Below are 26,220 nucleotides of genomic sequence, written 5' to 3'. Positions count from 1 at the left end.
TACTTTTCTCCTGCTAGGACGTAATCCATGCACCCTACTAGAGAAAATCAATTACTCCTGAACCATGTATTTGTGGCTTAGAAAAGATGTTGCTTAAAAGAAAAATTGAGTAATCTGAATCCCTCTTAATTTATCATCTGAACATGGCAGAGCAGAAAGATTCAGCTGTACAACTAATCATATATATATAATCCCATTGTATCATTTGTAGCTATACATAAATTACATGTATATTGTGGCCCATTTCAAAATATGTCTACTCTTTGAAATAGACTGTAAGTGTCAGAAACTTTGCTGATATCACTCTGACACGAAGTGGGGTACTTCTTTCACAAGATTTGAGGGATGCAAGAAAATAAGCCTACAAATACTTGCTTTTACTCATCTCACTGTTTTTAGTGAAAGAACTGCTGTACTTCAGTGAAAGATTTGCAAGCACTTCACAACATATTTTATATCTAATTCAACTCAAATCACAGCTTTTTAACACCAGAGTAGTCCCTCTGCTTTCAGTGGGAGGGGATTCCTCACAGACTGGCTTCCAAACCTGGAACAGATGAATTTCAGACTTGGACATACAGTGGAAGCAAGTTCACCTTTGGAAACTTCAGGACATTGGCACAACAGTAATTGCTGGAATTTGGGGAATTCATCAGTGTGCAGTCATGAAGCTGTTGGATGCCATGTTATATAGCGAGAAATAATTTATGACCAGCTTAGAGGCTCTTTTTGGGGTCTTACCCAAAACTGCAAGCCTTTAAACCTGAATAACTGAGCACAGACATGGAAATGTTGTAGAGCAATGTGGTACCTAAAGGCTGGTGAAAACACTTGAGTTCAGCTTCTTGAACACTGTGGAATTCAAAAAACAAAAAACCTATTTTTTCCAAATCAAGCTTAAAAAAATTAAAGTGTTAATTCCCTACCAAATCAGGGAAAATTGCTGATTTTCCAGGGTAGTGATTGCAGGCTCCTGGTAGGTTTGAAGTAAGAAGTGTCACAAGGGGCTTTTATAACTACAAGAGGAAAAAGGAAAAAGGTGAAGTTAAATTTACTCAGATAAAGTCATGCGGTTTTCATTTGAAAGAGGGAAATCAGAGCAATTCTATAATTCATGGGGGAAAAAAGTATTGGAAGAAAGGATTTCAACATTGAAAATTTTACAGAAAGCTGAAGAGGATGCAACAGAAATGCTTTGTCTGTGCTCAGAAAACAGTAAGGATGGAAGATGCTACTAACTTTGATTTAAAGAATCTTAAAAGTGTGAGTCACCAGGGTTAGGTTCACTTAGCCCTCCTGTAACACTGCAGATACATATCATTCTAATATAGAAGGGATAGAACTGATATAGGTGAGAATTATGTTTAGATAACTAAAGCTGGGATGACACAGTGGTATAATTTAAATACCAGTATGCAGGCCAAGGACACAGCACAGCTGCTACCATATTCTGTTAAGTCATTGACATGGTTCCTGATGCAACTTTGATGCAAAAAATCCAACACTCCCAAAAGTTCCTGAGCACGAGGTAGTCCCATTACATGATATGAGCTCAGGCACAACTTGTGAGGGAAGAAATTTTAATTGTATGAATGAGATCTGTGCAGGTTGTCCATTTTGAACAGAGAAAAAGACTTGACCTGTTTTATCCATTAGTAGAGGTGGAGGCAGTAAATCCCACATAGAGAGAATTAATGTTCTCTAAGAGCTGGGTATAATGAACCCTGCTTCCTAAGGGCAGCTGATTGGTTTTCATGTCTAAGCAGTTGCAAAGTGGTGCTGAAGTTTTACTCTTGAGTTGTGCAAATATAAAGCTTCTTTTTCTCTCATTTCCAGCAGTGCATGAGCTCAGCTTTCTTCACAGCTCAGGCATTTGCAGTCCATCTCCTCTCATCTCCTTCCTATTTCTGTAAATATTAAAAAAATATAATAACATGTTAGACCTCTATTATCTGTAAAACTGTGAAGACTCAAAAGTTATTATTGAAGAGGAGATACTGATAAGCAGACAGTGATTAATAATTGTGAATAAACCAACCCAAATAGGAAAAGCAGAAATAGGAAAATAGGGGAGAATATGATATATATTGTTCCTTTGACAATATAATAACAAAATTATCTCTGCTTGTCACCTCTCAGAAATCCATGTTGATAAACTTCTTTCACAACAACTAGTATGTGTTTGCAAGTTATATAGTTTCCAAATGCTTCCAATCTCAATTTAAGATCCTTAAGACATTTTAACAGCAATATAGTCTTTCTTGAATATTTCTGAAAAGCAACCACAAGAATAATTTAAAAACAACAATACAGATCAGCACTACTCTTAAATTCCATCTGTGTGAATTCAGTGAAATGCTAAACTAACCATCCTCTGCATAAGGATATTTTAGGTAGCTTTCAGACTGCTTTTCAATCAGTTTTGCCAGTTAGTCTGGAATAATTGAGGATGTGAATTCAAAGGAATTACATATATATATATGACAATGTTCCCTTCGGAGTTTATAGAAAGGTCAAAAAGATTCAAGGTGTATATTTTCTTTAATATTCTCCATGTGGTCATAACAGTCTGCCATTATTTTAAGCATTATTAGGTAAGACTTTTAGAATACTATCACATTTTTGCCAAGAAAAGATGATTTTTTTTCTTTCTTTTTTAAGTGCTTCATAGGGTCTGTATTAATTTAAGTACTTCTACAGGCTCAATGATTGTGAAGGTAGGGCAAATATAAGGACAATTTTTGTGCATTGGTAGATTTTATTTGTTCACACAGGCACACTTATGGCATGAAAAAACATGGATCTTCAGAAGCACAGTCTTACAAATGTTTTTTTCTTGAAGGTTGTCTTTCAGGATTTCAGTTGTAAAATTCCTGGCCCTGAGACGAGATTTTAAAATCAATACCACAGCGTGTTCCATGCATGTGCTCAATGATACTTCCATCTGGTGAGGTCCTGTAGGCCAGAATGAACCTGTAGGTAACAAAAAATGAAGTGGAAGAGCTACCATCACAGATGAGGTTAAGCACAGGGTAAAGTGTACATCTGAGATAACACACAAGTTTGTTTATTTTAAACTCCACTCTGACACCTTCACATCGACAGCTTCAGAAGAAGGTTGCTGTTTGCTCCAGTATTTTCCCAGAATGAAATGAATGATGGAACAGAAACACATTATGGTTTAAAAAAAAGGGGATAATGCAATATTTTACTAATTAAACTGTATTTACAGAAGCTGTAGCTCTTGCTTTGAGATCTGAATAGTCCCATTTTCTCTCAGAAGTGCTATCCCATTTCTTCTTAAAAGAAGTGCTGCAAAAGACCAGCTTTGCTGTAAAATGTATTTTTCCATAAGGCTGCAAAACACTACAGGAAGAACAGTTAGAGTAGGTTTCATTAATTACAGAGGCTGATACTGCAGTAAAATGGCTGCATTTAGTGACAAATTATGCCTTGTTTTTCCTCCATCTCATGCCTCTTGCAGACATAAACACATATCGCTTTTCTTGCTTGTTCTGGGAGAGGCAGACACAGACTCATTAAGGCTCTTTCTTACCTCTAGGAGAAAATGGATTAGGCTTACATCTTTAATCAGAATTTAATATATGCAGTGCTTCCTACATTATTTTTCTTTGTGTGTGAAATGGGATCTTTGCAGGACCTCTCTGATTATTTCTCATTACAGGAATGTAAAGGACTTCACACACAGACTACAACTCCTTAAGCTTGTGCAGATCAAGACCTATAGGATTAATAAGGGGATTTAAGGAATACACTCTTACTGTTGATCATATCTTCTATTTCCATATACCACATGAATGAAGCATAATGAGGACAAGCAGTAAACTTGCTGCTATATTTGGTATTCTGTGTTTTGCAAGAGCTAGTTCTGAGGTAAACCTGAACTGTGACCAGGGCTGCCAAGCTGTGAGTAGAGATGTCAGAAGAAACTTCATATTTTTTTAGCCTTGAACAAGAATTAATCACTCTCAAAGCTCTTGATGTGAGTTAGAAAGGATGGATGACATCAAATAGAATATTATTTACATACAAATGAAATTTTAGAAATGTGATCTGGACAAGGAACCAGGTGTCTGTATGCAGAACAGCATGAAATTCAGTTTTCACGTGCACAAAAAACATGAATTCAGAAGTAAATGCATTAAATCCTCAGTATACAAATAAAAGCCTAGTACGAACTGGGGAAAATCTTCCAATTCTTTATAAAAGTTGTATTAAAGTCAAGTCTTTTCATTATTACCATTATCAATACCGGGTAATAGCTTATGAACAGCTGAAGTTACATGTAAGAAAATATTTACTTTTGAATGGTAAAAAGAGAATGAAAAATATAAATTAAGAGCAAGCTCATTTTTTAATGACTTCCTTGCTAATTTAAGATTAAAATGTGATCTTGTTACAGCTAAATGTACTTTTAAAACAGGTATTTCAGTACACAAGATTGAAAATCACCATCAGTGTCGTTCCTTTAGTTTCACCTCTTTTTAAAAATAAGTTTTTCTTACATTTCAAATTTTGATTTTTAAGATTTTAATTTTTTTATGTTTTACTTTTTGAAACATACTTCAAAGTACAAAACATCCTGTAAATCCATTATCTGATAAATTTATCATTTCAAGCCAACAAATCCAGGAAAATTAAAGTATGTTATTATTTTGAAAAGAAAAACTGTAGAACGAAGTGTAGAAGCTTACACATATTTTGATAATCCTCTGATAACTTCACACTAAATAGTACATGAATCAAAAGCTTTGCTCTTTGCAAGTTTTATTCTGAAGGACTACATTTTTTAAAAAAGTGTTTCTTTTTGTTTGACTCTTTCACAATACTTTTAGGTATTTTAAAATCAAATAACTTCAGATATTATGGAGGAAAAGCTTGCAGAACCACATACGATCTATTGGTGGTACCGGCTGGGGTTGCTGCTTTCTATTCCTGAATAAATCCAGTAATTTCTCAAGTCAGTTTCATGAAATCTTGAGTGTTCAGAATCTGCTCAGTTTTGCTGGCATTTTTAGGGACAAGAATTGAGCAAAATACTATAAACTGACTGTACATTTAGTGAAAAAATGGCAGCAAAGTCTAATCTGTTATGCTACTGAGAAGAAAAAAATGCAGCCTTTTTGCTACTTATAATGATGTTTTCTAATATTAACAGTTTATGGAAACAAAATGAGTTCTATTAAATCCTTCATACAACATTGCATTCTATTCTGGAAATGTTTTACCACAGTCTAATTTCCACTGCCCTTCACCAGATCTACGATTATTTACCACGTAAAATTAAATCTATTATCCCAGAAAATAATTTCTTTAAAGAATTTACAGTCTATTCCATTTCTTCTTAAAAGAACAAGACAGCCTTTTTTTCTTTGTTTGAAAATGAAAAGTGTTATCAAAGAGTTATTAGAAAGAACATGGCCTTCCAGAACATACTGTGCTAATTAACCTTCAATACTTTGATTTTTTGCTGTCCATAGTGTAAAATATTTCATTTTGTGATGCTGAACATTGTGGAATATTTGGATCAGTGATCAGGGTAATTTCAATCAAGAGAAGTGATATTCAATTAGACTTCTGATTTTGGATTTTAGAGCAAATACCAATGAAAACAAATCTTTTGTGAAAACATTTTATCAAACTAATTAAAGATTTGTAATGAAGTTTTGTGTGATGGCACAATTACATATGAAAGACTAAAACTGTCTTTTATCACGTATAATTTACATAAATCTTTTTCTAGGATAGGGTTCAAAATTTAACCTCATGTGAGGAATTACCATGAATAACCTGTGTTGATTGTAATAAGGTTCAAAAGAATTGGATAGTACATTTTTTAAGCAGTTTTTTATAAATAGTCTACAGGAAAACATAAGACTGTGAAGCACTGAGTATAAAAATACCTGATGGCAAGAAGTTGAAGAAACAGGACATAGATTAGAAATAAATTGTGTATTTTATGCATTTTATCACAAATTTCTACCATTTTAACAGTCCACCTAAAGTGCAATGCATTCTGGATTGTTGAATATTTTTGAACCCATTTTTTTTTCCATGGGACACCGAAAAAATTACCTGGTGTTGGAATGAATCTGAATTGTCCACCAATAGACAATGTCGTTTAGTTTGCTCAGAAAAGTTCAAATGCTGAAATAATATAGCCTCAAAAATATTTTGTTTTAAAAACAGTTTAAAATTAATTCTTGTATTGATAAATCTTCCTAAGAATGAGAAAAAATAATAAGTTGGCTTTTCTCAGTTTTAGAAGGAGTTTCCTTATAGTCCCACATAATTTCATATTTTCATTAAAGAATATGATAAGAGGTTTTTATCTGAAATTGTTATTTTTTTAATAGCTATATTGAAGGGAGGTCCAAAGTGTAGAGGGAAAAAAAAAAAAAGACTTGAACAATAAGAGTTTACAGGTTTGGAGAGTTGATATGGTTTGAAGCTGGCTCCCTGCCAAGTCTCCAAACCTCACCACAAGAAGTCCCCCCCACCCCCCAAAACCAAGGGAGAAGAGAAAAAAACCAAGAGAACAGAAACGAGAGAGAGACAGCTAAAGCAATATATATAAATATATTTACACTTATATTACAGTTACATACAATTGAAATATATATACAATTTCACAAGGAAAAGGGTAAGGGAAGAGGGAAGGGAAAAAAAAGGAACAAAACCAAAATTATTCATGGCTAAGCTTCGCGAACGAAGATTTGGGAAGGCACTATCCACATTTGCTACAGGCACGCTGGTGGCTTATGAGGCCAATACGTGACAGACATATCCGATTGCAAAAGGCACAGCAGAAAGACTCCTTAGATGGTGTATTCTGCAAGACACGGTTCTTTCTGCGTTGTCTTTTTTCCTCGAGAGTGATCCTGCGTGAGTTCTCAAAGGAGACAGCTGCGTTATAGATGGTGTGTCTCCAGGCCTCCCGATTTGAGGCCAGAGTAGACCAGGTATGGTGATCAATATGACCAAGGCTGAGATGTTGTTTCAGGGAGTCCTTGTATCTTTTCTTCGGGGCTCCTCTCATGTGGCAGCCAGTGGCAAGTTCACCATAGAGCAGGATCTTAGGGAGGCGGTGGTCCTTCATCCTTGAGACGTGCCCTGCCCATCACAGCTGCGTTCTCAGTAACATGGCCTCAATACTTGTGACAGCTGCTTGCTCTAGTACAGATGTATTGGTCACATAATCTGACCAGCGGATGTTAAGGATTGTACGGAGGCAGCGTTGATGGAAGCGTTCTAGGAGACGCAGGTGGTGGCGGTAGATGACCCATGATTCGGAGCCGTATAGGAGAGTAGACAACACTATGGCTTTGTAAACACTGATCTTGGTGCTTTTCTTCAAGTGTTTATTACGCCATACTCTTTTGTGGAGTTTTCCAAAAGCACTATATGCCTTAGCTAACCTGTTGTCTATCTCTCCGTCGATCTTACCATCTGAGGAGATGAGGCTACCAAGGTAATTAAACTGTTGGACTGATTTGAACTCTGATTGGCCAATGGTGATGTGGGGATGATGGGGGACTTCCTGAGGTGCAGGTTGATGGAGGACCTCTGTCTTCTTTAAGCTGACTTCCAGCCCAAAGAGCTCAGCAGCATCTGCAAAGCAGGATGTTAATTGCTGCAGGGCTGCTTCTGTGTGGGCAACAAGGGCAGCGTCATCAGCATAAAGCAGCTCCCGGACAAGATGGTTTAAGGTCTTGGTGTGGGCCTTCAGTCGCCTTAGATTGAATAGACTTCCATCAGTACGGTATCGAATGTAGATACTGTCCTGATCATCGAGGTCTGCTGTGGCCCTTTGGAGCATCATGCTAAAGAAGATGGTGAATAGGGTAGGAGCGAGAACGCAGCCTTGTTTCACACCATTCTTAATTAAAAAGGGCTCAGAAAGTGTGTTGCCATATCTGACTTGTCCGTGCTGATCCTCATGGAGTGAGATGATCATTTTAAGGAACTTGGGTGGACAACCTAAACGTTCCAAAATCTGCCAGAGACCTTTTCTGCTCACAGTATCAAAAGCCTTGGTGAGGTCGACAAAGGTTACATAGAGACCTTTGTTCTGTTCCCTACACTTCTCTTGCAGTTTTCTGAGGACAAATACCATGTCTGTGGTGCTTCTGTTGGCTCTGAAACCACACTAACTTTCAGGTAGAATTCCTTCTGCTATAGTGGGTATTAGTCTGTTCAAGAGTATTCTTGCCAGGATTTTGCCAGCAATGGAGAGCAGAGTAATACCACGATAGTTTGAGCAATCTGATTTAATACCTTTCTTCTTATACAAAGTGATGATGACAGCATCATGAAGGTCTGATGGTAGTTCACCGAGCTCCCAGCAGCGCACCACAAACTCGTGAAATTTGGTGTGGAGTGCAAGGCCCCCATGTTTCCAGACTTCAGGTGGAATTCCATCAACCCCAGCTACCTTGCCGATTTTCACCTGCAGTATGGCCTTGAGGGTTTCTCCTAAAGTGGGGGCAGTATCCAATTCATACTTTACTGGTTGTTGTGTGATGGACTGAATTACTGAATCTTGGACTACATGGTTGGTACTGAAAAGAGTCTGAAAGTGTTCAGACCATCGATTCAGAATGGAGGTTTTATCTGTTAGAAGGGTTTGACCATCAGCGCTGAGTAGAGGGCTTTGTACCTGGTATGTAGGCCCGTATGCTGTTTTCAAGGCCTCATAGAAACCTTTGTGATCACCTGTATCTGCGCATAATTGAGTTTTTTCAGCTAGATCGATCCACCACTTGTTCTGGATGTCACGGAGTTTCTGTTGGAGCTTGCTTCATGCGAGACGAAAGGCTGTTTTTCTTGCATGACAGGATGGCAGTGCAAGGTGTGCTTGGTGGGTGGTTCTCTTCTTCCTCAACAAGTCTTGGATTTCTTGGTTGTTTTCGTCAAACCAGTCCTTGTTCTTCTTGGGCCGTGGGGGTCCGCCGACCAGCAGGCTTCCTGGGATGTAACCGGGCATCAACTGCTGATAGGAAGTAGAGAATTAATCTTTTTGTTTTCTTTTGCTTCTGTGTGCAGCCTTTGCTTTTGCTTTACTAAACTCCTGAAATTACTGGCTTATTTTAACTAGAAAGCCTGGTAAGAATACATCCATATGCATTTTATTCAAGTAGCTGAACTGGTTTTTTTCTCTGTTATGTCCATTCATGAACTCTTAGGGAAGTGTAGCCTAGCACAGTTTGAATTTAGAGTGATCAGTCATGCCACTGACTATAGGCTATGTTTGATGCTGTGGCTGAGTTCAGCTGGCAAATGCTTCTGTAAATGGGGCCCTCTGGTGGTCTAGTGGTTAGGATGCGGCGCTTTCACCGCGGCGGCCCGGGTTCGATTCCCGGTCAGAGAAAAAGTCCCCCGGGTAGATGGAGCTCGTTAGCCCTGTAAGGCCATCCATCTAAGAGAAGGTCACTCTATACAAACCTACGTCCTGAGGACCTCACTGCCACCATCCAAGCTTGCTCGGCCCCGGCAGATGAACCTCAGGATTAAAGGGTGGGCTCAGCTCAGCGCACACTGTGTCTCACCTAAAAAAAAATCCACTGCGCAGGCTCGAAGGGTAAAGACCCTTCCCAAATCTTCGTTCGCGAAGACTGGCCATACATACAGCTTCTGTAAAAATGCTTCTGTTCACCCACTCCTCCTTTCACTTCTTTAATCCTACCTACCTGTGAGCACTATCACCTTTACATTGTCTTTGGTGCTCACTGTACCTCTTATGAAGCTGATTTAACTTGCTAACCTGACAGAAGGTCTTTGTCAGGGTAGTTTGTCTGTGTGGATCTCATCGAGGGAGAGCGGCACAATCCTGTATGAAATGTCGCAGGTGAGTAATGTGCCTGAAGATATGTGGAAACACAGTGGGGGAAGGATAAGGTCAGGGTGGATAGTGCGTTCTTTTAGAATAATGGGGGTCCCTACCAGGCTGGGGCCAATAAAAGGCACCCCCGCCTGGATGGGTACTGGGGTCAGAATGTTTGCTTTGTTTGTTCTGTCTGTCTGTTTTTGGTTCTCCTGTGGCTACTGCCCAGGTTCAGCATGTTCTGGATATACTTGCTTTGCTCTGTTACATCCTGAAACGGTGGACAGGACAAAGGGTTGTCCCTGGGTACCTCCTTCAGTTTGTTTATAGGTAGGTGATAATAAAGCACAAAACCAAAATAAAATATATATATATCCCAACCAGTAGCCCAAGATCTAGCAACTAAAAGAATTAGAAAAAGAGTATCTTACTACTCTCCTTAGGACAACAGAAAGTCACTCTGGAACGATCACCAGCAGCCTCCATCTCCCAAGGCCGGCAAGGCCTTACCAGGCCTCACTCCCCAGACATGACAGACTCAACAGCAGGGAAACCCACACCTCCAAAGCCACTGGAAAGAAAGAGGCCTGAAGGCCTTTCCTCCTTTCTTCTTATAGCCTGGCTTACGTAAAAATCGTAGGGAATACTGGGTAAATCTGGGCACTTCCTTGGTTACAAACTGGTCACCAAGGAAGGCCTAGACCAAACTACCACAAGAGTATTAGTAGATGACAATCTCAGATGTAGCATTCTTTCTCCTGGTAGAGACAAGGAAAGATCATGTAGACATTTCTGCCCACAGTCATGTGTAGTGCAGCATATTAATTAGCTTACTGTGGGGTTAAAATACTGTGGGGTATTTTAATACCTGCTCCCTTAAATTAGAAAGATAGCAGAAACCTGTGCAGAAAATTCCTTTTCAGTATCCTCCTCTCCATGGTAAATCAGCATACGATCTCCTTCCTGTTGGCTTTTGTATTTCAAGTTCCAATGAAGGGAAGTTTTAGTGAGGATAGCAGCAGTACAAATAATCTGTCTTCACAAATCGCCAATTTTAATAAAATTATTACAAAATATATTATTTCTTAATAGTTTGTGAGATTTCAACCTCAATTGGTTGGAAAAATGAAGTAAAAAATAATGCTAATAATGCTAATAATGTTAATGCTAATAATACTACTAAAAATAAATAGCCTCAACTCACTAAATACATGGCATTTGGATCATCCAGTCCCACCCCTGCCATGGCCAGCAACACCTTCCACTAGCCCAAGTTGCTCCAAGCCCTGTCCAACCTGGCCTTGGACATTTCCAGGGATGGGGCAGCCACAGCTTCTCTGGGAAACCTGCACCAGGGCCTCACCACCCTTGCAGCCAATATGCTTTTGATAGCCAGAATTTTCCTGAGAAAATAAACCTTCCTGATCAGCTTTCAAATACTTCAACAACATCTAGCTGACATTAACCAGTATACAATTTTCCTCTGAATTCCTATAAATAAACTCAACATATTTAATAAACAAGGAAAATTACATACTTGTCTTGCAGGTTGGGATATTGGAAGGAATGGCAAACCTTCATTTTATAAACCTGATAACCTGGGGAAATCAGACCATATTCTTCAATTTTCAGCAAAACCACAGGAAAACTGTCTATACAGCCCTAAATTACCATCTTCTGGGGAAAAAAACAAACAAACAAACAAACCAAACCCCAAAGAAAACAAAGCAAAAAGTAACAGAAGGGCTAAAGGAAGAAACAGGTGACTGCATGTGGGGATGTATATTTATCTATAAGCATATTTATCTATGTGCATCCACAGGCAATGTTTTATTTACAGTCCTTTTGCTGGCAGAGATCTTTTTGCACCTGTTCTCCATCCCTTACTCATAAACAAAAATTAATATTTTGGAGAATAGCACAGAATCACAGAATGTTTTGGGTTGGGAGGACCTGAAGAACATCCAGTTGCACCACCTGCCATGGGCAGGGGCACCTTCCCCTAGAGCAGGCCTTTGTGATGCATCGAGTGCGGCCACTGTGACCTCGCTGGTGATGGTGGCTGAGAAAATTGTGATGTCACAAAGGGCTCCACCCTGGCTCCACTATAGAAGGGGTCTGGGAGGCAGAAGGAGCCCTGGAAAGGGAGAGGCAAAAAATGAGAGAAGGAAGGAGGGGAGAAAAAAAAGAAAAAGAAAAAAAAGAAAAAGAAAGAAAAAGAAAAAGAAGAAAAAGAAAAAGAAAAAGAAAAAGAAAAAGAAAAGAAAAAAAGAAAAAGATAAAAAGAAAAAGAAAGAAGAAAAATGAAAAGAAAAAGAGAAAAAGAAAGAAAGGAAAAGAAAAAGGAAAAGAAAAAGAAAAAAAAAAGAAAAAGAAAAAGAAAAAGAAAAAGAAAAAGAAAAAGAAAAAGAAAAAGAAAGAAGAAAAATGAAAAGCAAACAAAAAGTAAAAAAAGAAAAAAAGGGGAGGAAGAAGAAAAAGTTAAAAAGAGAAGGGTTAAATTCACAAAAAATCTGTCTCTAAGAGAAAATGTAGTTTTTAAACACTGAAGATGTTTTGCCGTAAAAGTGTCAGTTCCGACTTCTTATACTGCACATATTTATTACACAGTGTTACTTACTAACAGTAAGATTTATGGGAAATAGTTCACAATTCAGAATTTATGCAGGATGTTTCAAATTCTGGATGTCTCTGATGAGATAAGCCTTCTTAAAAGCCTTGCTTTACGTGTATGACTGCTCAGGATTTCCTGAAAATCCAGCTGCAGGACTGCAACCCTTTTCTCTCTTCAAAAAATACTACTAAGACCACTGCATTTGCAGTACTTAAAATGTTATTTTGCCAATAGAACTGGACCTGAGTAAAATACATTTATCAAAACTGGTAGCTATTTGGTTTAAAAAACCCCTACCAATTAATGTCACTGTGATGTATTAATTTTCTCCAGAGTGGTTAATGAGGGCACATAGAACAGTAGAGCCTGGGCTTATGGCTGTAAAAGAGAGAAAAATATTCTAATTGGGTAAAAAAATATAGACTTATACACCATCAAAAGTATTATTTCTATTTAGCTTCACTGTTCACTAACATAACCTCAGCAAATTAGGCCAAACTTCATACCTCCCTAGTAGAAGAAGCTTCAAAGTAACAACTCTATTTGGAAAAAATAAGTTTTGAATAAGTAAAAGGTTGCAAGTAGATAATAAGTTATATTCCTAAAAACAGCAGTATCTTTTATGAGGTACCTGTTCAGCAATTAGCACTGATGCAAGAGTCTTAATGAATACCTTTGGGAGCTTCTACATTAGAAATATCAAAAACAACTTATTAATTACTAACGGATAATGAATGCATTTTCAAAAGGTTCTAATAAGTGAAGAAATCATGCCTCTTGTTACACACCCCAGATTTCCCAGATGAGTTTTGGATAAGCCCAGAACAAACAGAAACTGAAGGACAAGGATGGACCTAAAGCTCAACCCACCCCTGTGTTTAGTGCCTCAGTCTCACCAAATTCCCAACCAAGGCACTTCAGCCTCACATGTCTTTTTTGAACACACTTGTCTCTAAGTTCAAACCCAAGTTTTTGTAGCTGAGCAAGTCCCACCTATTAAAAATATCTGGCAGGTAAATATTTTAAGGGTCTAAGTGAAGGCTTTCAATAGCACAGATACTCTTTCACTCTAGTTCACCCTTTCTATTTTCCTCTTATTTGTCCCTTTTATCTTAGTTTTCCTTTTATCCATCTCCTCCACTCATTTAGTCCCTGAATGGCTCATCTTCCATCATTCATCTTCCTTTTCAACCTTCATTGCAAAACTCCTTTTACCTCCTCTTTCAAGAAGGCTATAACTGGAATAGAACATTTACACATTGCTTTGAAGCTCTTGTAGAAAATGTATGAACTTCTGACTGCCCGAGAAAACAACTGGAAATGATGACGAACATATGATTACAGAAGAAAAAAGTTCTCTAAGGCTAAACAGCAATGGAATATTCAGCATTTCTAGCTTTAAAAAAAAAATAAATCTGCATTTATTCTTTCTGATAGATTCTTTTGATGGAACAACAGTTTAGACTGACCTTAGTCTAGACTGATCCCAGTCAAACAAAACCCCCTGTATTTAAAAGATGTTTAGAGATTCAGTAGCTAAATACTGGGAAATAAAAGACAAATATAAAAACTCAAATCCAATCTCAAGGGTAACTCATAGAGAGGATGTTACAGGAATTGAGAGACCCTGGACATTTCTTAGGGAATAATTTAATAAATCCAGTAAATGGCAGAAGGCACCAGGCAGAAAGTTCTGAAGCTCCACAGAGAATCTTCCAAGAATTCATAACGCTGAAATAATATGCACTAACCAAGGTGAAGATTGAAAAATCTGTGGACAAGAGAAGCACCTTAGTGCCTACAAGTGACTATAACATTCACTACAAAGCCAATTAAAGACCTTCTTGGGTATCTTTTTTAGTACCCTGTGCAGTGGTAAGATCTTGCTCCTTAGGAGGTCAGACACCACAGAAGATGCTGCACTCCTGTAAGATTCCTGACATTGGTATGGCAGGAAGAAACTAATCTGAGCCAAAGACAATGTGCTGACAGGATTCAGCAAGAATATTTCAGCAATATCCTTCTGAAATTCAAAAGGAAAATGGAAAAGGGGAAGGGGAAGACTATTTAAATGAAAGATAAAGTTCAATATCAATGAATGACAGACAGGTGAATTAGATAAAATTAACAGCAAGCAACTGAATTCCCCTCTAAGCAGACACCCCCTTTTTGTTAAGTTCTGATATTGCCAATAATAAACTAAGCACTGGTGTTTTTCTTCAACTATTAAATTTTGTTTATGGGGCACTCACATTGGCAAAAAATCCATACCTCTGAAAGAAAGGGAAAACATAAAGAGACAGAAAAGATTTGGGGAAAAAAATTAAAAGGGTAAGATTATGATTATAATTCACAAAATTATAAGATATGTCCCCCTTATACTTGGGAAGGATAAGTTAGATTTATACAAATATTAAAAAGGTACTTATATAAATAAAGAGTGCACTTATGCATACATTGCAATAACAAATAAACATCATTGAACTTCAGAATGGTTTGGGTTGGAAGCGACCTTAAAGCCCACCCAGTTCCACCCCCTGCCATGGACAGGGACACCTTCCACTAGCCCAGGTTGCTGCAAGCCCCATCCAACCTGGCCTTGGACACTTCCAGGAATGAGGCAGCCACAGCTTCTCTGGGCAACCTAAGGGCCTCACCACCCCCACAGACAAGAATTTCTTCCTAATATCCAAGCTAAACCTACTCTCTGTCAGTGTGAAGCCATTCCCCCTTGTCCTCTCACTCCAGGCCCTTGCAAATAGACTCTCTTCATCGTTCCTGTAGCCCCTTCAGGTCCTGGAAGGCCACAATCAGGTCATCCTAAAGCATCTCCTCTCTAGATTGAATATTACCCACTCTCTCAGCCTTTCCTCACAGCAGAGTTGCTCCATCCCTCTCATCATCTTGGTGCCTCCTCTGGATTCACTCCAGCAGCTCCATGTCCTTGCTGTGCTGGGCCCCCAGGACTGGAGGCAGCTCTGCAGGTAGGGTCTCACCTGAGGGGACAGAGGGGCAGAATTCCCCCCTGCCCTGTTGCCCATGCTGTGGGATCAGCCCAGGGCACAGGGGATTTCTGTGCTGGGCCAGGTCCAGCCCCTCCCCCACCAGCACCTCCAAGTCCTTCTCCCCACAGCTGCTTCATCTGCTCATCCCCAGCCTGGATTGATCCCAGGGGTTGCCCTGACCCAGGTGCAGCACCAGCCCTTGGCCTTGTTAAACCTCAGAAGACTCCCAAGGACCGCTTCTGGAGCTTGTCCAGGTCCCTCTGGATGGCCCTGTCCTTCAGGTGTGTCACTGCACCCTCAGCTTGGTGTCACCTACAAACCTGCTGAGGGAGACTTCAGTTCAATATAAATAACGAATCATGAAAACCATGCTTCTGTCTCTTTCTTTCAACAAGGTTTTTTGGAAAATTTATCAGATTAGAATGCTGATTTAGCACCTGTTTGCATTTTGATTCTGCCATTCCTCTTCTTACTGTCAGTCAGAACTTTGAGATATGACTAACAGTACATGATTTGATGATCAGTTACATTTTTGAGAGTGCAAATGAGATATAACCTCATTTTTCCTGAAGTTAAGGTTAATCAGGAAAACTCTCATCAGCTCAGAAGAGGTGAAATTACATGTATAGGAACAAGAAAACACAGGACAGAAACATTCTGTTTAGATTCCTTTATTATTCAAATTACTTTCCCATCAGAATTTTGTTAAAACTCATTTTTCATCAGAGAACAGAAGTATATCTTGCATCACTGAAGTGAGAGGTCAGACAACAAAGAACATTAATGTTCTGAGCATCGGCATATGTTGCCCAGAGTACTGTGGATCCTTCATCCTTGGAGTTATTCAAAAACTGTTGGGTTGTGGTCCTGGTCAGGACCTAACCTTCCACAGGTCACACTGCCTGAGCAAGATGGGCAAAATGACTTTCAGAGAGCCCTTCCATTCTGTAATTCTCTGATTTTTACTGTATTAGGGGCTAAAATTTAATGGTTCTGTAGTTCAAAATGTGTTATGGCTCTTAGCTATTAAAACTCCTTTCTCTTGGTAATTCACCCAGGTGTCATTAATTTAAAGTAAATAATTTTCAAAAATCCAAACCATTAATTCAGTATATTTTCAAAGTACTTTTAGTCTTAATGTCATCACAGACTCTCAGTGGTAACAAAATGTGATTGATGAAGTTGTATGCATGCTGTTGTTTTGTGGTATGGTCATAATCCCTTTGTCACATAATTATGATCTGAGCACAGAGTAACTGTCAATGACACAGTGTCAGGACTAGGACACAAAGCATTTTATCAAAAAGTGGTTCAGAACAAATTTCTGTGAGAAAGTCTTCACAGAATAAAAGTCAGTGGTGTAGATTGCATACTATTTTCAGTCTTTGAGGAGTTGTCATTTTCAAATTAATTTAATTGACAAAAAAAAATAGCACATTCCTCTAAAAACATTTTCAAGAATAATTTCTAAGTGGTTGACCTTTAATTTAGTGTGGTATTTTTTTCAAGTCAATTAGTAATAATGACCAGTTATATTTAAACTGAGAAATATGACATTTTGTTTGAACAAGAATCCTTAAAGCTTTTCTTTTTTATTCTCTAGAAGTGTTAATAATTACAGACAACTAAATGCTTTAGAAATTATCATTTTAGCATAGTGAAGTAGAAGTGTCCTTGTACAGGTGTACTAACAGAGAATTATATCTCTTACATAAGAGAAAACAAGACCAAAAAATCACAGAATCCCAGAAAGTTTTGGGTTGGAAGGGACCTTAAAGCTCACTTCATTCCCACCCCCTGCCATTGGCAAGGACACTTTCCTCTAGACCAGGTTGCTCCAAGACCCATCCAACCCTTTAGATTATAGAGAATTTCATTTATTTATTTTGCAATGTAGGAAATAATTTATAAGTCTAAGTTAGGTCTTGTGAACACAACACTATGATACGATTATTTCTGATCTACTGATCTCTTCTTTCAGTCAAGTTTCCTAGTTAGAGAGCAGAGCACAAGAGAATTTCAATCACATCTTATACCACAGAAGAACTTTTTTCTACTGTATTGTTCTCAGCTTTAGAATTTTATTGTTATAGTGCAGACACACAAGCCTTTGTCTACAGCTACAGTTTCACTGAATTCAAGGATGTTAGATACTCCTTATTGAAATATATAATTTCTGTACCCTTTTTACTTATTTTTCAATTATTATTCAATATTTTATTTTTATTACTTTTTCAGTTATTACCAACCACAGAGGAACTTCTAAATGTATTCAGCCTACTAATGTGCCATTTGAAAATCAAAAGTTTGCTTTTAATTTGTTAGCACAGGCTGATGAAAAAATGGGAGATGAAAAAAAGACAATTACAGGCCCAACAAAAGTTGAGAAATATTTGTAGACTTCTCCCAAATATGTAGTTAGGTATTCAGATGCAGTCAGATGGTAGACTTCTCTGAAATGCTATCACTGTCTTGAATAGTAACACCTCATACATAAAATCTTAAATACCTCTATAGTGACTGGACCAGAGTTCTCAGCATCATTTTGTAGTATAACTTTCAGTCTTATTTAGGGATTTATCTCTGAGTAATATGAACATCCTCTACTAAGAGAAGGTTTACTTATATTTATTTTTATTTTTTTAATTAAACTAATCTGTAATTCACTGTGAAAATACTTTGACCATGACAAAGACTTTTGTAATATGAGTCACTACATTGTGGCCATGTGGTGGGAATGTGTCCTTGTGTCATTAACATTTTGGTGAGTAGTTGTTGTTCCTCCTCAATCTCAAAAAAGTGCTGCTCAAATAATGCTAAAAGAAATGAGAAAAGGAAAAAAAATCCTGGCTTTCATCGGTGTTAATCACAACATTTGAAGCAGGTCATACAGTGGTCTGTAAGTTAAATTGAGAAGGTCTTCAGAAAATTGTTTCCCTTCTCTAGAGCTGAAGATCATCTTTCATAATAATCTTATTACTTATAATTAATAATAATGCTAATAATTAGTCATTAATAACAAATACTTATAATTTGTTCTTTGTCACTGTTCGGGTTTACCAACATTGACGTCAGTTCCTTCACATTACTTTCTTGAGTTTAAGGTTGTTCTTTTCCTTATTTCTCCCGTTCTCTCCCCCCTCAAGGCTTCTTCAAAATGTCAGTCACTGGGATTGAAACAGAAATAACTAAACAAATATTTTCATGACTGCTCCTGTGGGCCTGTATTTATGCAGAGGTGACTACTGTCCCATTGCCACTGACATATGGAAATCAAGAACAATATACAAGTAAGAAACAGAAACGCACACTTCTGGAATTCTAGTGAATTTCAGGGTGCCTTTTTTTTCATTAAAGTGATTGCTGTCCCCAGCAAAAGAGGAAGAATATCAATGCAACAACAGTTGCACTCTGTGAGGGAGTAGCCAGGACAGCAGAAAAAAAGATGGAAATGGCTAAATCACTTCCCTTTTCTAAAGACTTATGACTAAATGACAATAAAACACAAATTGCTTGGATATCTGCCAGAGTTAGAGGCCAAGGTAAATCCATTTGAACATGCAGTTCAGAGTCTCTCAGCCAAATTGTGATACTTTACATGCTCAGTAATGGACTATTCTTTGGCTCTGCAATCTGAGGGGTTGTATTACACTCTGGTTCTTGAGAAATGACTGTGGCAGTTTAAATTTTTTTAATTCAAACACCTACATCTCATGATTTTTTTTTATTTTGCAGTTAGTAGCCAGTATAATAATTCTGTAGCACTTCCAGAGTACAGCAGATGCAAAACCTAGAGAAGAAAAGGGTATGAACTCCAAAAAAAAAAATAATTCTAGAGTGAAATACCAAAAGTAGAAAAAAGTGCAATACATGTGGAAAGTAAATACACATAAGTCATAGGTAGAAATGTATAAATAAAATTCAGCATACATTTCAAGCAACTGCATTGTCATGCTCATCTTCCTAATTAGGGAAAATTAAGTATTGCAATAAAATAGTTGGAGTTCGTATTTTGCACTGATTCACATGGACTGAATAAAGTATGAATAGCAACTGTCAAGAGGGGAAAAATATATAAAAAAATGCAGATATTAAAAAAATATGATCACAGTTATTTAATCTATAGGAAAAATATTATTTAATTCCATCTATAAAAACATTGTACCATATTGAAGGTGTATTGTTATAAAGGCATGGCATGACTGAATTTCAAACAGAAGTGCTTGAAGTGAAGAAAGAGTTAGTCCCATCATAGGATTAAACTAAGATTATAAGTCAAATGAGCAGAATTTGTATTTACAGTTTGGTGTGTTTTGTTGTTTCCATATAACCAGTATAATGTTCTGTGGGACTGAAGTGAAGGACATTAAACTGAATCATAGGTATTTGGGTTTTTTCGTAGTCAAGTTTTACAGAGAATTCATCTAATGAGTCAGAGAGCTTAACCATATCTCTGATGCCAAATTTTCGTCAAAGAAGAGGGCATTGCCTAAATTGAGCCTTTGGGTTTTAGGCTGCTTGCTATTGTACTTTGCAGTCTGAACTTCATAAATCTTACCTTGAGCAGCAGTCTGCAATTCCTATAAATGGTTTATGAGGGTGCTTAAATGTCAGCCTTCCCAAGAAACTGTGGGCATGGATGCATAGAGTGTGAGAGGAGGCATTGCAGGAAAAAACCCTTACACTGACAAGTAGGGTCTTGATCCATCTTCATCAGATTTTCTTGGTCTGTATTCATCAGATTTGGTGTCTTTACTATGTTGTTTTTATAAAGAGGAACTCAGTTTAACTTTCTCAGTGTTTCTGGGTAAACTTTCAAGGGTGGTAGTCTACTCTAGACACAATGCACAAAAACAGAGGTGAGCACTCAGAAAATGGAAGTGTATTCTGCAGTTTTCTACAACAGTCTCCTTCCAAATCATGGCTGTGTGTTTCTGAGAAAGTCCTATTTCTCTTAGTTTTCACTTCTGAGGAATCTAATAATTTCAGTCTTTGAAACGATAAGTTCAACTTCTGCTGGCAGAAGGAAAACACTTTCAGATATTAATTTCTGGAAAAATGACTCCAAAGAAATTCAAAACCAGTAACATAAAACTAGTCAAATGAGCTTCACAGGTTTACTCAGAAAGGTTGCACATCCTCTCCCTTTCAAAAGCCAGAACAATCCACACATAACTCAGAATCAATTTGGACGGAGAAACTGCTTTTCCACACAGCTGCTCTTGAAGAAATCGGGAGTTAACCAACTCTTTACAGGTCAAAGCTTGGGCTAATAGATAGTGCACTGGGAATACAGCACTCGCCTACTACAATAGTACATTGCTACCAGTTTGCTATATGAAAACAGACAAAGCATACCACATTTCCAGCCCCAGAACATTCACCTGCAGCCTCCTAGGTCTCATAAAAAATAACAGAAGGGAAGCCCTCAAGAGAAGAATAGATAAAGGCATAAAAAAAAAAATTACATTTTCGTCTTCCTCCCTTGAACAGCACATGATGAATTGAAAGTCAGGTTTACTCTGTGAAATATGTGAGTAATATCATATAAAATAACTATGGCAGAGAACAGGAAATTGAACTATCATATCACAAGTTTAATCATTGAATTCTAGAAATTATTTGAATACGTAATTCTCTGTGAGACTCTGTCCCTGATCCTTATCCTAACAAGCTGATATTGAAAACTTATTTCTTCAATACAAAATGCAGGAGGTTTCTGAACCTATAACTACTTTTCTGCACTTAGCTGGACTATGATTAAATCTTTATGCTCTGTTAAACAGTAAACAAATGTCTTTATGTCTTTTAAGGGATCTCTTTAACAAAAAGGATATCAAAGAAATTGAATGGCATGGTTGGAAAGTGATATCCAAAACTGAATATTATTTTTTGGTGTTTTAGAATACTAACAATTAAAAAACAAATTGCATTAATTATCTGAATTACATCTTAAGACTATACCTATATTTAATGTATGAAAATATTGTCAAACGTGTATATAAATTCAGATTTTTTGTATATAATTTTGCATGCAGAAGCAGTTGCTCACATAGATAGATGGTTTTATGCTAATTTTGGTTGATGGCATAATTTGTTTCCCTTTTCTCAGTCAACCGTATTTTTGATATACCTACTACTACTGAGGACAGAGTTTACTTATAATCAATATGCTAACTTCAAATTAAAAGCACATCATGCTGAAGTGTCAACTCTTATCCTTTACCCAGCTGATTTCATAATAGCAGAAGCAAATATAAATATGCTAATAAGTTTTTTTAATGCCGTGTCTTTCCAGGAACTTTTGTGTTATGAAATCAGGTTAAATATCTGAGATTCTAATACCTAATACTTAAAGGCTGTTTCCTTTCAGTAGTTATAACAACCTGATTTGTATCTAATTGAACATTAAAATAGGGTGAAATACTGGCTTCTTTGTTTTCCAAGACTACAGTATGGCTTTGCTGCTAGAAATATTGAATCAGTTAAGCAGATGCAGTGACAAAAAAATTCAGTTTTTCATCATTTGAAACAAAAGGCAGCAACATAGAAGAACGAGCATAAATATATGAGTTTAAAGAAAATCCACAGCAATTTTAAATTTTAATTCTCTAAGCAAAATATAATATTCAACCCAAGATCTTCCATAAAACTATTTATTTTCTCTAAATACAGAATTTCCCTCATCCCTCCAGTACATCACCCATTGTCCTCTGCACGCTAAAATCAGACAAGTTGAAAAAACATAAAGAAGTACCTCTATTCTGAATTGGTTAAAATCTAGTTTTTCCACAGTTGTCGCTTAGATTAAATTATTTAATACACTTCATATTTTTGTTGAAATGCTCCTCGAAAGCAAATTTTATTCTCTGGAAAGGTAAGAAAATTTTTGCTAATTATTGTTCCATTACAGTCAGGTTTGAACTGCCTCAGCTTTATAGCCCATTTTTACCTATTAAGAGACAGCAAACACAGCATCTGGGGCTTGTATATTTTCATTTGTTGCTCTTAGCAATTCATTTTCACTTTTAACAAAAGAATAGATCTGACTACTAACTGCTAGTCTCAGAGACTCTGCAAATAGTCTGAGTGTTAAACTAGTGAGTTACCTGCAATTTGAAGACACTGAAGGCCAATTACACTTTATGCACATTTGTTGAACTAATTAGTCTTCTAAACAATTTTTCATTTGTCTTAATGCCATTAGAGTAAAAGATTTGTCTGATGAGAGTGAAAGATTTAGACTTTAAAATGTATTTTATCAGAAAAAAATACATGGAAAAAAAGGAGAATCAAAAATTCCTTAAATACAAGAAAGCAAATGTTTTGGTGCTGTAGGATGTCTCTGTAAGTGTTATAAAGACCTTGGAGCCTCTGCAGGTGCCAGAATAAAGTCTTCTGGAATTTTTTCAGTCCCACTGTGGTCCTGAAACACAAAAAGAACTGTTGCCCACAAAATATCACAGTGTTCCTAATTTTAAAATAGAAAAGCAGAGATGTGGTATGCCAACCCATTCTACCCTCCTTGATGCAAAGAATTTTGATAAATATCAGCTACAGCCCTCAGAAAGGACTAAGTGAATGTCAGTAGCACATGCACAGGAGTGTGTTTGCACATACCCCTCCATGGGCATTTTTGTATCTTAAATTGTACTCACAAAATCCCAGAATCATTGAGGCTGGAAAAGACCTCCCAGGTTATGGAGTTCACCCTGTGCCTGATCCCCACCTTGTCAACCAGCCCAGAGCACTGAGAGCCATATCCAGTTGTTCATTGGACACCTCCAGGGATGGGGACTCCAACCCCTCTCTGAGCAGCCCCTTCCAATGCCTGACCACCTTTCCATCAAGAAATTCCTCCTGATGTCCAACCTGACCCTCCCCTGGCACAACTTGAGACCGTTTCCCCTTGTCCTGCCCCTTGTTCCTGGGAAGCAGAGCCCAACCTCTCCCTGGCTCCACCCTCCTGTCAAGGAGTTACAGAGAGTGGGAAGGTCCCCCCTGAGCCTCCTTTTCTCCAGGCTGATTTTCCCCAGATCCCTCACCTGCTCCTGGTGCTCCAGACCCTTCCCCAGCTCTGTTCTCTTCCCTGGACACGCTCCAACCCCTCAATGTGTTTCTTGTCTGAGAGGCCCAGAACTGCCCCCATCACTCGAGGTGTGGCCCCAGCAGTGCCCAGCACAGGGACGGGCACTGCCCTGGGCCTGTGACACACCATGGCTGGGACAGCACAGGAGGGACCATTGGCCTCTTGCCCACCTGGGCACACCTGGATTCATGTCCAGCTGCTGTCATCACCACCCCCAGGGCCTTTTCCAGCTTTCCAGCCCCTCTGCTCCAGCCAGGAGTGTTCCGTGGTGGTGGTGTGTCCTCCTCACTCCTTTTCCAAAAGTAACCACGTCCTCTATCTGTGTGGTTTTAGCTGTTTGTGCATTGTCTCTCTAACCTCTTCAACCTGCTGAAGAACACAAGAAATGGCAAGTAACACATGGCCAAAATCTGTCTTCAACTATTTTCATCACAATCTAAAGGGGACGTAAAACACAACACAGAGCATGTGTTCAGATCTCATTTCAGACCACATCTGCGTGTTTTAGTTTCTTGTTTTGTTTTGGGTTGGGGTTTTTTTGTTTGTTTGTTTTTTGGGGGATCTCTTTGTGTTTTGTTTTGCTGAGTTGAGCTTTTTTTTCATTTTGTGGGGGGTTTTTGTGTTGTTTTTTCTTTTTAACATGACAAATGTAATTTTGAAGTCAACTTTTAGATACATGACCATAGCAATAAACAGTGCTATGCAGAAAAAGGTTTTTGTTTTGTTTTCTTTTAGTTTAGTTTAGTTTAGCTGTTTTGTTTTGTTTAAAATCACAGATTATACTGTTTCTCAATCCATTTCCACTCTCCCACTCACTGTCCAGGAATTATATACACACATGACAAACACCTATTTCAAAAAAGAAACAACCAGAGCTAAAATCTTTTAGATGAGGCCTTCCAAGGCTCTTTTACCTAAAAATAGTAGTCACCTGCTATTAAAAAAATAAATAAATGAAAAAAATCTCAACTTCATTTTCAGATCCTAGTGTTTGATACATAACATGGGGAGCTATGGGCAGAAAGGAGGAGAAATCCCATATAATGTGCAATTTTGACCTGCAGTCATTTAGAGACAATAAATATGAAACTCCAATTTTATGGAGATGTATCTTCAGGGTAGAAAAAAGCTTTTAGAACCACCTCCGAGTGGTATAACTGATCATCATATCATACTAGATTGAGCTGAATGTAAGTGCCATGCTGGCAGCACTCTGATTGCATTACCTCTGCTCTTACCTAGCTAACAGATGTAATTTTATGTCAGCAGGAGACTTTTCCACATCCTCTGGCCTATTCACTAGTTCCAATTTACATGTTGCCACTGGACAAGACAATTCACAAACATTTGATGAACATTCATTGATAGGCTGACGAAACTCTGATTTCTCAGTCACTTCATATTGATTCAACTGGGAACTGGTCAGATGTGTGACAGCACTGAGATATACAAAAAATCTAATATTCAAAATAAAAGCATTAAAAAGCAGAGAAGAAATGGAAATTCTGAGTGTCTCCAAGTTCTTGTTTCTATATCAAGTTACACTGTACTACTATAAGATAAATAATTAGTGCTCTTGCTGTGTACTGGGAATATAAATTTCAGCATGTATTCAGGAGTTAATATTATTTAAATTTATTTTATACTTACATAAAACGTTTCCAGGGTCATCTCTCATTTCTAAGGATGCAGATGTATTTGATCTCTGTCTCTTCCCTGACAGACTACTGACTACAGTAATGCTGTTTGTGGAGATGTTAAACATCTTCCTGTTCACTTCTTCCAGTGTCCAGCTGCTCAACTATTGGCAAAATCTCACCTGAATAGCCCCAGACTGCTATAATATCTCCTCCCTGACTGTCAGTTTATCACAGGATTGATTTTACCTGCAGGCAACTCTCCTCAGTGGCATTTTGCGACTGAGTGATCTGTGGATGGTTAGGTTTCTCTTTGTAGGGACCGGAAAGTCTGAGGCTACGCCATCACAGTGAGACACTTCAGCAGAAAACTGTTTACTCACAGATTTGAGTTTATATGACATGTGCCATGAATTGACTTGCTTTAATTGTTGGCTGTGGATGTGGGACAGATTTACCCTTGTTCCATGGCAATCCTTACCAAATTCATTTAACTGGAAGGATTTTAAGACAGATAAATTAAAAAACCCCCACAACTATTCCTTTTCCAGTTTCCTCTGAAACACTTGTCTTATTGCCACTTTCTTCGTTTTTTTTTTCACTTACTTCCTAATGGTTGGGTCTTCAGGGACCCTCTGAACCTTTCAATCTGGCATGGAATCCTTTTCTCCTTGACCCATGTACAGCTCATTCTTGAAGGGCTGTATTCAACAGTTCCTTTTTTTTTCTTCCTCTGCTTTCTAAATATTTTGACCCCTTCTTATCTTCTTGGATGCTTTTGCATTGAATACAACTATAAATAATTAATTAAACACTAATTACAAATCATTTATGCTTTGAATTTGTTTACACAGGTATTAAGAGGCCTAGAAAAGTCATGGTTGTTCCAACATCTCCTCCTTCCTCCTTCTCCTGCCATGGAGCTTTTCAAAGTGTGTCTGTAGTGGTATAAATTACAAAAAAGGGTTACTTGAGATGACAAAGCATAGACAAAGTTGAGATTCGGGGTTTCTTGCCTTTTTATTTCCTGC

General features: G+C 37.8%; 1 long non-coding RNA gene across 2 annotated transcripts; it reads right to left on the bottom strand.

Annotated features, from left to right (window-relative positions):
* Positions 1-1,320: 1,320 nt before the first annotated feature.
* On the bottom strand, positions 1,321-10,367 carry LOC116781219. 2 transcript variants are annotated; one of them, XR_004354815.1, is made up of 3 exons: positions 10,276-10,367; positions 2,824-2,973; positions 1,321-1,907 (listed from the first exon to the last, which is right to left on the bottom strand). It is a non-coding gene; the product is annotated as an uncharacterized LOC116781219 (long non-coding RNA). The 2 variants fall into 2 exon arrangements; XR_004354816.1 differs by lacking the exon at positions 10,276-10,367 and adding an exon at positions 3,557-3,610.
* Positions 10,368-26,220: the final 15,853 nt, after the last annotated feature.

This window comes from Chiroxiphia lanceolata, chromosome Z (assembly GCF_009829145.1).
Source record: "Chiroxiphia lanceolata isolate bChiLan1 chromosome Z, bChiLan1.pri, whole genome shotgun sequence".
Taxonomy (NCBI): Eukaryota; Metazoa; Chordata; class Aves; order Passeriformes; family Pipridae; genus Chiroxiphia; species Chiroxiphia lanceolata.
The sequence above is the reverse complement of the archived record's forward strand: the minus strand, read 5'-3'. Positions and strand labels throughout refer to the sequence as shown.